The sequence below is a fragment of the Haliaeetus albicilla genome, chromosome 11, assembly GCF_947461875.1.
Source record: "Haliaeetus albicilla chromosome 11, bHalAlb1.1, whole genome shotgun sequence".
In the NCBI taxonomy this organism is placed as follows: domain Eukaryota; kingdom Metazoa; phylum Chordata; class Aves; order Accipitriformes; family Accipitridae; genus Haliaeetus; species Haliaeetus albicilla.
This window is the reverse complement of record NC_091493.1, coordinates 21,251,752-21,264,855: the sequence shown is the minus strand read 5'-3', so window position 1 is coordinate 21,264,855 and position 13,104 is coordinate 21,251,752.

Sequence of the window (13,104 nt, the reverse complement as noted above, 5' to 3'; positions counted from 1 at the left end):
GCACGTGGTCAGGGAGGGAAGCTATTACCTTCCCTTATTTGTGTGAACAAATGTTTCCTTCACATCATTTCAGTACACTATGGGAAATAAAGATGAAAATAAACAAAAAATGGTAAGTTACAAGCAGTAGAGGAGAAAGGCCTGGAGAATTAAAGTTAGTAATCTTGATCAGGCAAATGCACTGGGCTGCAGAATAGATTCTGAATTTCCAAAACCTTTTGGTGTGCCTTGGCTCCCTGGGTATGGGAAAAATATGGGCAGTGCTGAGGCAGCCAGCTGGGGACCAGGGGCTCCCAGGGTTGCTGCTTCTGCTGCCGCTGAGAGGTTTGGGCACACTTAGTAACTGCCACCGCTGCATGGGGCTGCTGTGGCAGCAGCAACCGGCGCCCCATCAAGCCTAACTCTCCCCCCTGTCGTGGTTTCGGCCCAGCCGGTACCAAAGGACCACGCGGCCGCTCGCTCACTCCTCCCGCCCCCCTCCGGTGGGATAGGGGGGAGACGGAGGAGAGAAAAGAAAAAAACTGGAACCTCGAGGGTTGAGGTAAAGGCAGTTTACTGGGACAACACAAAGCAATTACAACAACAACGACGGTACTAGTGAACGAGTATACAAAAAGAGCGATGCACAGTGCAACTGCTCACCACCCGGAGCCCGACGCTCCGACGCTTCCCCCCACCGAAAGTCGAGCCCACCCCCCGGCCCGCTCCCCATTTATATACTGAGCATGATGGCACATGGTATGGAATAGCTCCTTGGCCAGTTCAGGTCAGCTGCCCCGGCTATGCGCCCCACCTCCCAGGTTCCTCTAAAAATTAACTCGATCCCAGCTGAACCCGGGACACCACCCCACAACTGTAGCAGCCAGCGTGGCTCTCCACAGGCAAATCAGGCTGCCACAACTGTTTTGCTACCCCAAGTGTTGTCCCACAAATGGGGTTCATTTAGCCAGTGTGCAAGCCAATACCAGAGTCAAGGTATTTTCAAATTAATTTCATTGATGTGCATGAATGGGTGCCTCTCTCAAGACAGCACACACCTTTGTCTTAAAAATTCTCACATTTATACACTTAATTAATACATATTCATTGTTATTTTCCTTAATGATTGGTTCTTTCTTCTTCGCCCCCATGTAAATTAGTGCGCAGACTCTGTCTTCTTCCTTCATTGTCCTCTTTTGAGTAGGTGGTATCATTTGAGTAGGTGGTGAATGAGTCAGTGGTTGCAATCTCCCCCTGTAGGAATTACCTTTGACCTACTTCTTTCCTAATCTTGGCAGTTCCAAGTGGTTCTTCAAGGTTTATTGGCTAGACCACAATCCATTACCTTTTCTGGCATAAACATAAAGCCCAATTGTCTAGTAGTTAGCTCCTAAACCCTAAATCATGTCTAGTTATTGTTTCCCTATTTCAAATATTAACCGATGTGGGTTGTACCAGGAGTTTAGCAACTCCCTGTTTATTTTAATCATATTCTCCATATTAACTGATAACACAAGGAACTGCTGGGTTTGCCCATTCCTACAACCAGCTATACCAGCACTGCTTGCAGCATCAGGAGCTCCTGAATTTGGGCCAAGCTGCACCACACTGTTTGGAAATAATCAGTGAAGGAAAACTAGATGAAAGGGGAACATTTTGGAGGCATTCAGTCGAAAGACAAAAGACACTGTTAGCTCCACTAATTCTCGATTGAGGATGCAGCCCAGGCAGCCCACAACCAGCACAACAGGCATCTGTGCTCACCTATTTGCCTGTCCAGCACAGGTTACACCTGCCCATGCTGAGCACTTCAAGCTCTCCATTAGATCACTGGCATTCTCCCGAATGGATAACAGTGGGAAGGACTTCAGAGTCGGGATTTGGACACATGCCCCAATTATGTCATGCTAGACCTGCAGTCTCCTCACAGCAGATGCACAGCAACATAATGATGCTTGTGAATAGAGTTATTCAGAAGAGGAGGCAGTTGTAGACACAAGAAGTGAGCTAAGAGGTGCGTACACAGCATGCATTTCTAAAGAGAGAACGATGCAGTATTGGCTTTAGTTACAATGCATGTGCCACAGCAACAGTGGGATCATTGAGGTCAAATCCTGCTGTCAGCTGCACCAGTGCAAATTGGGACTAACTGGAGGAGTCACATAGCTTGGTGCAGCACTCACTCATACGGTAATACATCAGGCAAAAATCTCCTGGACTCGGTAGAACTGCATGGATAGAAAAGCAGTGCCTGGGGGAGGAGTCCTGTATATCAGACCTCACTGATACAAATCTGCTCTCGGCGGTGTGCAGAAGAGTCTGATTCAGTTCCTCCCAAGCAGAAAGGATGGCAGATTTCATAATAGTCAAAACAGTTGCAACCTGAACCTTTCTTGGCCTCTCTCATACTTGTAAGTGAAAAATCAGATCATTTTAGTCAGGAGTATTTTTTTTCTGTTTCTTGTAACTACACTTAATCAAATACAAAATACAAAGACTGTTAAAAATGCTTTGACTCAGCAACCAAAAATGGGAAAAACACAAGCAAAGGAAAGCACCCACCTAGCAAACCTGATAAAGAAAGGATGTTTATACTCACCTACAAAGAGAAATATAAATGGAGTGTGAATTAAAGAAAGAACAGAGAAGTATGACACTATATGATGGTATAGACCAGGTCTGAAATACAGAGTGCCTGTAATTGCAGAAGAAACAAATGGGACCTATGGAGGCTTCAGACTTCTGAAAATCATGCTAGTTACACACGGGTAATATTAGAATAGCCAGCCTAGGTCTGACTAAAGTCTATCTTCTCCAATAGCCTCTTTGCCACAGTGGCTAATAGCAAACATCTAGACTAAATGTAAGAACATTGCAATTATGTGCCAGTGCTTTCCTAGAAGACCGTACCGCCCTACAGCAAACTTCTGCTTAGCGTCACTAAGCCAAAAGTTGTCCTGTTCATGTACTTTCCTTCCACAGTCAGAAGTAGTTGATTCCATAGATACTATATATTTATACATAAAAAAATCACAAAGGCCTTTGCCCTCCCTGTCACTATATCAGTGAATTTGCATGGTTGCTACTAACACAGCATGAAAGCAATTCACGTACTCCTAAGAAGGCACATCCACTCTTTACAGAGACAGGAAATGAGACATGGAGCAGCCCAAGTGCTGCGCCAAAGGCCGATGCAGGAGCAGCAGAGCAGAGAATACAGACAATGTTTTCCAAGTTCAATGTGCGTGACCTAATTATTAGACCATCACTCTTCTTCACTGCTGCCTCCAACAAAAATGCTGGTTTTGGAATGGTTAGGTGTTAAGTATTTCACCTTTTTGAATATATATGGTCTTGATTCCCATATTTCAGGCTTTAAGCCCTAGAAGAACCCCATGCTTTCACTCAGAACTGCATCGAACAGGAGCCTCAGCAGTCAGTGACATTACACTGGGGCTGAACACTGTGGACTAATAACAAGCCCAAATGCTTCACAGGCAAACTGGTACAGTGCACAGATTCTGTCTTCTGCATTCAATTAAAAAATGTGTTCACCCCCATAACCCATGCAGTGCTCACAGGAGGCTAGCAATGTTTCATTTGCATCCCTCACAGCACTGCTGATGGCAGTCTGTCCTGATGCAGACAATCCACAAGGCCTTTACAGATCAGATTCTACTCAGTGCTATCAGAAATCTTTCTGAGTCAATGGGCAATTAAAATAACTACCTTTAATCATATTCTTCAGTTACTCCACAGTACTGAGGGAGGACTCACAGGGCTGGGACCAGATGCAAACATATTCTGTTGTGATTAAAACTGGCTGAAATGCTTCAGTGAATATAAAACACTGGCTATTTTCCCCTCTTGGGAACAACCCCTGTATGTTTTAAGCTGGGTGATATTTAAAGTCATTAGAGTGACACCAGGAAGCAATGGAAACCTGTGGTGAGTGCACAAGGGCTCCTGCAGGGACCCTTTCAAAAGAGCTGCCACCTTGAAATGCATACAAAGCATAAAAGAGCTACTTAGAAGAAAACATTGCTGCGTATTTGCAGGATGAGCAGTTCTAACAGCAACTGGCAAAGCAACTGTGAAGGCTGGGCAGGCTGCTTGGTGGATCTGCCCCTCACACACTGAGTACCTCTGACAGCTCCGAGACCTTACTGTTCCAGCCCAGGTCTGTCTTTGGGAGGCTGTTGACATCTTTTTGTCCTGAGGGAAGGTCCCTGACCTCAGGTCTCAAAGACTACAGGTACCCGGCTGTTTCCTTTGGGACTGTCCTTACTGGAGGCTTCTGCTCCTTCCTGCCAAAGGGATGCGGCACCCAAAGTAGAGCTGGAGAGGCTCTGAGGTACCTCAGGGTGTCCTGGTATGAGAAGCTGACTGGATGCATTTGGTATGGGACTGGGGACAGTGGCAGGTTCACAGGGACTTGACTGGGGATGCCGGGGAAATTGTTTTTTCAGATAAGCAAACTGATGATATAAAGGAGAACTAAATATAAGAGAGAACTCTCTGATGCTGGGAAGGGGGAAAAAGTGGTTGTGCAGGAAAAGGCAGGATATATGAACTCACAGTCGCCTCAAATGACTGCTTTAGCAGAGTCAGGAACAACAGAAAAAGCAGAGTGCTGCCAACAGTCATTATTTAACCTGAAGTTTTGCACTACCTGATACTCTACTTGAGATACTAGGTCTCTAAATCATGTGGCTGTGGCAACCCCCACTTTAATTTAAAATGTACCTTGCTCTTGAGGCTGTAGAGAACAGTTGAAAGTTCTGATCTCTGCTACATCATAAAGACTCAGAAACTGGGAGATCAATAGTTCTAACTAAGAACCCCCCAAACTTGTAAACTGTCAGGATTATTTTGAGTGTGTTTAGGGATTTTTGAATTCTCAGGGTTACAAACACAAGCTCAGTAAACAACAGCCCCATACCTGCTTGCTACTGGAGAGGCAGTTCCTTCCCTGTGACACACACCAAGTCCAAGAAGTTCCCGGCTTACAAAGGGCAAAAGCCTAGCCCTGCATCTCCTTTCAAAATTACTCCAAGATGTAGTGCAGGAAAAGCTCACTGCATATTGCCGGGAACTCATGTGCAAATGATTTCCACTAGAGACTGGCAGAGGTGGGTTAGAGGTGTAAACTAAAAATATGCATTGGCATTTGAACCTAAATATCATGTATATCCAACTACTGTGCAATGCCAATAGTAAACGAGTTTGCCCATCTCCATTCCCTTTCCCCCTGCTATATTGAGATTTCTCTTAAACTTACCCAACAGGATCACTGCCTTAGTCCTGCATCCCCTGCATAGAAATGATTCCTATAGTTGGTTTCCTTGAGTACTATCATCCAGATACCAATGCAGCACATTAATAAATGATTTAGATCTAATTAATAATATTTTCCAAATAATGTTAATGAGACAATAACTCAAATGCAGTTCCTGTTAAATAGCATAATCTACGCATACAAGAGGGTGCAAATGGAAAATGATTCTCAAGCCCACATGATACCACACTGATAAAACCAATAAACTTTTCATTCAGTTCTACCACCTGCCAGGCTTTTCAAACAAGATGATGAAAGCAGGTAACACTGTACACAGAGTTTAAATATCAAGATCAAATTCTGACGCCCTTGCCCTGTGCTTTTCATGAATTAGACTGAAAGACACTCAGATCAGATACTTAGGAGAGGAAGAGCAAAAGACCTTATTTGGCACCTCAGCACCAGCCTCATCCTCAGTCTGTGCCCAGGTGGAGCAGCCTGCAGCTTAGTGCACCAGCACACATCCCACCCTTGACTCTTCCTTGCTTATTGTTGGAGCTTGAAGCTTGAGCCACAGCCCAGCAACACACACTAAAATTGTGCAGTCTCAGTGCATGCGCTGAAGCCTTCTCCTAAAGGAGTGTAGACTTGTGTGGTGTAGTCTCTTAGGTACAACACATTGAAGGGCTTAGTGAAGACACACTTTGCATTCAGAGTCGAGCACAGCTACAACTGATTTTAATTTCTCCATTGAGTTTAATGGGAATAAAATGAAGCTGTAACTGGATCTTCTGTGTGAGCCATAAATGCCTTCCCACCGTGACTAAGGAAAAAAAACCCCATTCATCTCATGTCCTTGATTATTCAGTAAGTAGAAACCAGTCATTGGCCTAGAAGCATGTGGTTTTTCAGGCATCCTTTTGGGGAGGTGATGCTATTGATCTGAATCGGGCTGAGGCCTAGATCGTGTGGGGGAAACAAGCAAAGGGTGGCTGCGACTGCTGCGTGGCTTGTCTGCAGCAGGAGCAAGGAAACCACACAAGGGTCAGGGTGAAACTAGAAGCAGTAGCGGGCCTCAAACCAAGTAACAGCTGCTAGTTCTCTGCTCCCAAGCCTTCCTACTGACTTATTTATTGTCTCCTCCTGTGTAATTTGTCATAATCTCTGACTCGTCAGGCCAATTAATCATGCTTCAGAAAAAATGAGATTTCTCACAAGGAGATTATCTGTCTCTGACAAACAAGGGATAATTCAATTAGCTTCCTTTTCTAAACATTTATTAACCAGTTTTGGTAAATTAGTCCTTTTTGTAATTTAGCTATAATTTAGGAAGATTTAATATGTCATTAGGCACACCGAATTCTGTGTTAATATAACATTATGGCTGAGATTTTAATTGCTCCAGAGTCAGGAACTGTATAGATAAATGGCTTGATTCCCACACAGAAGTGGCTGATAGGAAGTACACAGGGCTCCACAGAAATTCTCCTTAAAATCCCTTCTTCCATGAGTTAAGGACTCTGGATAACAGGAGACTTTCTCTGACTTGGGTAAGAACTCTAAGAATTCAGTAAGAAGTATTTACATATTTATTTGCTGATTTTCTACCATACTACAGAAATTTATAGTATGCATGGATTTAACTCTCCTCAGTTCTCAAAGTTCCTGTCTTCCATACTGCAATTTCCTGGGAAAATCTAGTATCTAACAGTAGTACCTGACCGTGGCTGGCCTGTCAGATGAGAATTTCTGCTGTTTCATTCTGGATTATGCCTTTTAGTCCTTTTGGACATGCCAATTGATACTAATGTAATGGCATTGAAGAAGTCGATGCAACTTCATACTGAGAGTAAAAATCAGCCTCTTTCATGTGGGGGTGAAATCAAGAGAAAATCAAAGCAATTGAGTTGTGTGGATGTTAAAAGGCATAAGAGGAGAAGCAGATCCAGTTTTAAAGCAATGTTAATTACCATAGCAGGGTCATACAGATTTTGCCTAAACTGAAAGTGAAGAGTCAGTTTAAGCAGACTAATCCCTACGCACTGCTGGCTGCAGCCCGACTGTAGCATGGATTCAGAGCATTGTTAATGGTCGCTGGAACAACTGAACTCAGGGTATTTCCTAGTACATGTGGTAGTAACCCGCCCATGGCAGATCCTTTCAGAGTTCATGTTTGACAGCATGGATCCACCATAAAGTGCTAGGATTTGGGGAATCTTTCCTTTCAGAAAATTTTGGAGCTCAGGCCAAGACAGCCTCCTCCCACCAATGTTTGAATAGGTTGGCCAATTTCTATCAGAACTTGACAGAAGGGCAGAAGTCTCCAAGATAGGTACATTCCAGTAGATTTCATGAAGACAAGCAGCTAGAAAAAGACCTTATCAGTCCTCTGTGCAGAGTGGATCCTAGTGCCTAAGAAGACACAAAACCCAATTTGAAGCTTTTCCCAAGGCTGAGGCATTCTCTAGATCTCTCTTTACAGATTACCTGACACCTAATAACAGCCTTAGCCATATTTAGCTAATGTCAACCAAGTGCATAACACAAATCTGTTGGGAAGCAGACTTCATTAGTTCTGCTGCTCACAAGACATAAATACTTACACTTGAAATACACAACTCCCAGCAGAAGTAGTAGGAAAATGGCTACAATTTAAGACAAGCCAGTTCAGCCCATCAGACTGGCACAGCCAATACATGCCAACTCCGTGGCAAAACACATTTAAGAAAATAGAAAGGTTTTTATCACAGGCAGCTGCCTTTCTGACTCTCAGCTGGAATGACTGGTACCCGTTTACAACTGAGTTGTCCAAGAAACGCTTCAAAGCAGCAAGATCTGATTCTCTACCTGCCTTGAAAACACTCATCGCTAGCACAACAAGGGAGCTTATACCTTGGGCAAAAAGCCATATGCTGTAACCACTCTGCCATCACACCTTCATTTAGGGAAAGTAAGAACTTTCCTTAATTTTATTTTATGGTTAAGATACTCCAGGACTCATTAGATGCCATGCTGTTCACTAGTTTAAAGCCATAAATTCATATTTGGAATAAATTGTATAAAACTGAGGCTTTTTCATGAGTTATTTCAAGTGGTAATAGGAGGCATGATTCTGCACTCAGCGATACACCAACAAAGACTGTAACTTTATGGAATTACTGCAGGAAAGAGCACTGCAGACAGGAGGAGAGCACAGCCCCTGTATTTTTTAATTTAAAATATCCCTATATTTAACTACAACCCCAAACTCAATAATTATTACCATTAAGGGATTTATTAGGCAAGGATTGCTCTGGAGAAAGCCCAGCTGACCTCAGTGGGAATTTTGCTCAAGTAAGCTTCCCATTGGAGCATGCAATACTATTTGTATGTTCACACTCCTGAGCGTTAGCAGAGACCAGACCCATAGCTGAAAACTATTTCATTAGGTCTCAAAGGTGTCATTAGCAACAGAGGTGAAGCTTTAAAAACTATTGGGACAGATTCCCTCTGTCCCTTTTTGGTCTGTACAGTGTCCATTAACACTCTGCAGGCAGCTGGGAGGAATTCACAGCCCTGGGCTGCAGGGTGCATTAAGCTCTTTTACTTTTCCTCCTCCTCAATGCCATTGTGGGGCACAGAAAACAGGGGTGGAAAGGTAAATGTCCTGGGGAAAAAGGAGTGTTCGCAGCATGTGTGGAGCTGTGCCTTTAAAAAGTTCTGGTACGAGACACATAGAAACATTCAGTTCGATGGAGGTTCATGCAGAGCAATGCTGACATATTTGGATATCACATTTACAGTCTGTCAGACTCCCAGACTTGGCGTTATCTCAGGACGAAGTATGGTATCGGGGGAGAATCAAACTATTCTGCAGGAATGAATAATGGAGTGGGTAAACTCCCTGCTAGTGAAAAAACCCTTAGAGAAGAACTGCACAGTTTCTACAGCTACAAACAATGAATGCTATCAGAAGGATACTGGGCAGAAAGTCAATTTATTTCTGATAAAAGTTGGATCTCAAAGGCTTGAGGTTTTTAATAGTTTTCAAATAAGACAGCCAAGAGGTTCACAATAAAAATGGATTGCGGTATCTTAAGGAGGACTGCATTCCATGCAAAAATGGAACAAGATTCGTTAATGCAGGGGGAATGGAAAGTATAAAAGGAGTCTGTAAGAGATCTAAGACTTGAAAGATGGACATTTTTTCTGGAAGGGGGATAAAGGGTGTTGGGAAGGATGGGAGTTAACTAACCAGGTCCCTGATAAGAGAACAGCTCTTCAGTGGTGATAAGACACACACACGCAGAGGAAATTCAGAGACAGACCCGTGAAAGATCCAGAAATAAATTCCAGCAAAACATCTGGAATCAGCCAAGCAAAGAAAGTAATTCAGACTTGACTGAAGCTGACAGAGTGCAGGCCGCTCTGATACTGTGGCCACGATAGCATACAAAACCACCATAAGTAAAGAAATCAAGACAGGACCCATCTGTGGAGCTCAGAGTCCAGAACAACAGTATGTGACTCGGCACACAAGCCAAAACCATGCCCAGAGTTTAAAATTATGCAAGAGCCATAATTCTTGACAAGATGGCAAGTAAGGCCTGGCAAGTTCAATGATGGTAACATCAACACTGCTACTTCTGGGGAAGTCTGGACAGCATGGCTACAAAACATGATTTGGCTGCCAGCTGTGGGATGCTTACTAATTTTGTCTCTGATGTGTAAGTCAATGTAATGCTGGGAACAGTTGTATTAGCACTGCACTGAGAATAAAACAGGTCAAAGGCAAAGCCCATTAAAGAACTCTAAGAATTAGTTGTATGGACAGTTAACAAACTGGAAACAAGACAATTTTCTAAAACTTGGTGAAGAAGGAAAATCTTATTGCTGATCTTAACATGGCAAGTCTGATCAAGACAGAGCACCCATCAGAGAAAGAGTGACCACAACAACCGAAGAAGGCTTTAGGGACACGTTTCAGGAAATAAGAAAGCTCTCGGAGTGCTGAACAGTGCTGAAAGGACACAATTATTCCAAGACACAGGCCCCCAGAAGAGCTACCCTTGCCCTAAAGAGGAGGCAAGCTTAGGCTCATTTCTCTGGGAAGGCAGGGAAAAAGTATCGGTCCAGTTGCTGAACATCTGTTCTGGTTGCTGTAGGGGGCAAAACAGACAATTCATGGAAAGCCAGGAAGTCCCTGAAAACAAATGCTGATAGAAGTGAAATCAAAGTACGGCGCAGGGTATTATAGTTTTAAAATTTAAATTTTAAATGTGCTTTTGCACAGTTTATTAATCCACAGATTGTGCAGTATTTAAAAATGGAAATATCATAGCTAGAAAGAACTACAGATGTTAGTAATAAGTGGCACATTACTCACATTTCATTGTAAAACAGATGTGTGTATTATTTTAATTACAATGACTAATATAACATATGCGTTTGACATATATATAAGCATAATGTTTTCTGTGAGTCAGTGCTTTAAGTATGGTTTTGATTTTATTTACTTTCCTAAGTTCAGTGTCAGAGAAGGAAAGTATATTTGTTACATGCTAACAGATCAAAAGAAGCAGAGAAAGCCTCTGTGTATTATTGGAAACCTGTGTTTTGACGGTATGCATTTGCAACTGGTAAGTGGAATGTTATGATCTTCAGCTTCACTCAAATTACTTCTTTTTAATGATAATATTTCCTTGCCCTGAGGCTATACCACAAATGATTATGGAACATTTTGGAGCCTGCACTGTGTGCTATTATTTTCAAAAGATAGTATCCTGCTTTCCGTTTTTCCCTACAATCTTTTTTTCTTCAGAGAAATGTCCAAATGCACTCCTTTTTGAAAATTACTTGCATATGCCATGGCTTGTATTACAGCCAATTAACACTGTGGTCATTTACTGTGTGGCTAGCTTTTCAGTTAAATTATTGACTGCCTTTGCACTGACAGAGAAGAGTCTGTATATTAAAAAAAAAATAAATAATCAGACTTCAAGAGCAGAATCACCAGCAGACATTCAACAAGGTACTAATGTACCTTATGTGCCATTCAGGCAGAATTTAGATGCTTTCACCCACCCATCCTATTTAATTTTAGAGGTTACCTAGGTTCAGATACAGACTTCACTGAAAGATCAGCACGATGTCTATTGTGAGTCCCAAAGAAGGAGCTGAGTCCTCCTTTCCATTTGTGTCTCTTCCCAGCCACTCAGGCACACACAAACCTTTGAGCCCTCCATTAGCCTGGTGAAGTCAACCCCAAGCACTGGACACCCAGTTTACACCCTTCAGCAATAACCCTCCCAGCTAGAAGGCCTTTGCTCAGTGTCTGCTGTGGACAACATACATTTTGATAAAATTGCTTCTCCAAGTAACAACGTCGTTTTTCTATATATAATCCCACAGACCCATAAAATGCAACATTAGAGGTATTGACTATGCACATGCAGTGATCCTTCCCCTGACCAAGGGAGGATTGTTTTGGAGAACCTGAAGTGCTTCACCTAGAAGTGATGCACTGATCTTAGTTAACATTACAAGTTTCACCCTCTGACATCCTCCCCCTTTCCATTTTCTCCTGCCAGATCCCCAAAATGGAAAGTGAATGAAGTATTGTCATGTACCAACTTCTCAAGGATGTAGTAAATCACCATGGTGGGAAATCAGTAAATGACACCCTTCTTTCCTAGCTGCTGCCCAACAAATCCCGAAGTCGCAGGAAAAGCCCTCAGCCTGCTGCAACTACTGAGATTCAGCAGAGACACAAAGCCATGGACACTTGGCCTGTCGGTATAAGCTGACTTGTGTCAGCTCTGCTGCTGGTCTCAGCATTACTGTTGTAACATTTGCTGGCAATTTCCCCAAAGTTTTTAATATCTGACCTTTTTAAAATTTCCCATTTTAATGTTCACATTGCCGTACCACCTCTTCCATTGCACTCAGCCAGTGCTTTTTGGCACTCTCCATCAGCAATCCCCATCATAACCCTCCACGCTCATTATTAATAACTTTTGACAGACTTTAACCATTGGAGTAGAAATGTTCTACGTGTAGGCTCTCCACCAGGAGTTGTTTTTTTTTTTCAAACTGAGCAAATATTAGCTATCTGTTTGAAAAAAAAAAAAAACCAAACAAAAAACCCCACAAAACCCAACCAAACAGCGAGCTTTGCCAACATCCAACTTAAAATCAACACAATAAACTTCTAATACCTTCATAGGTGAGAAAAATAATTTGTCATGTTTCCAGGGGACAATCCTGAGTTCAAAGCTGTCTTGCCCAAGTCATAAAAAATCATTCATACAGGTTTTCTGTCATTTAGAAAGTGCAGAGGAAAAATCCTTTTTGTACTTGCACAGAGGGATTTGACGGATGCTCACTTGTAATTCTACCCACGTCCCTGCTGCCCTGCACAGACTATTGTTCCACGTAGCCATGGAGCCAGCAAATCAGACCGGACACAGTCAAAAGGGATCTGGCTGCTACTTCACCGCATCAAAATCACTAATTTTAATGGGTCAGGACCTCCCCTCTTCCATCAAACAGTGCAAATAATTTGGTCCCTTTCTAAGGCCCGTTGTTGAAGCAGTCATCTTCTCCGTGCTTTAGGAGATAGATAAACAAGGAACTTTGTCTATTGCCTTCTCATGTAAGGAGAGGAATGCAGGAAAAAAGATGATTCTTTTCTTTTAATAAGTAGTGCAAATTTGAGAGTTTATACAAGGTAACTTTTCAGACAGAAGAAATACAAGCTAATTTTGTGATATGGCAACACTGCATCTTATCCACGTGGCCACAACACTGCTAAGAAAAATGTCTATGTTTGGTTAAAGGATGCATCCAAGCATACGGTATGTACGGTA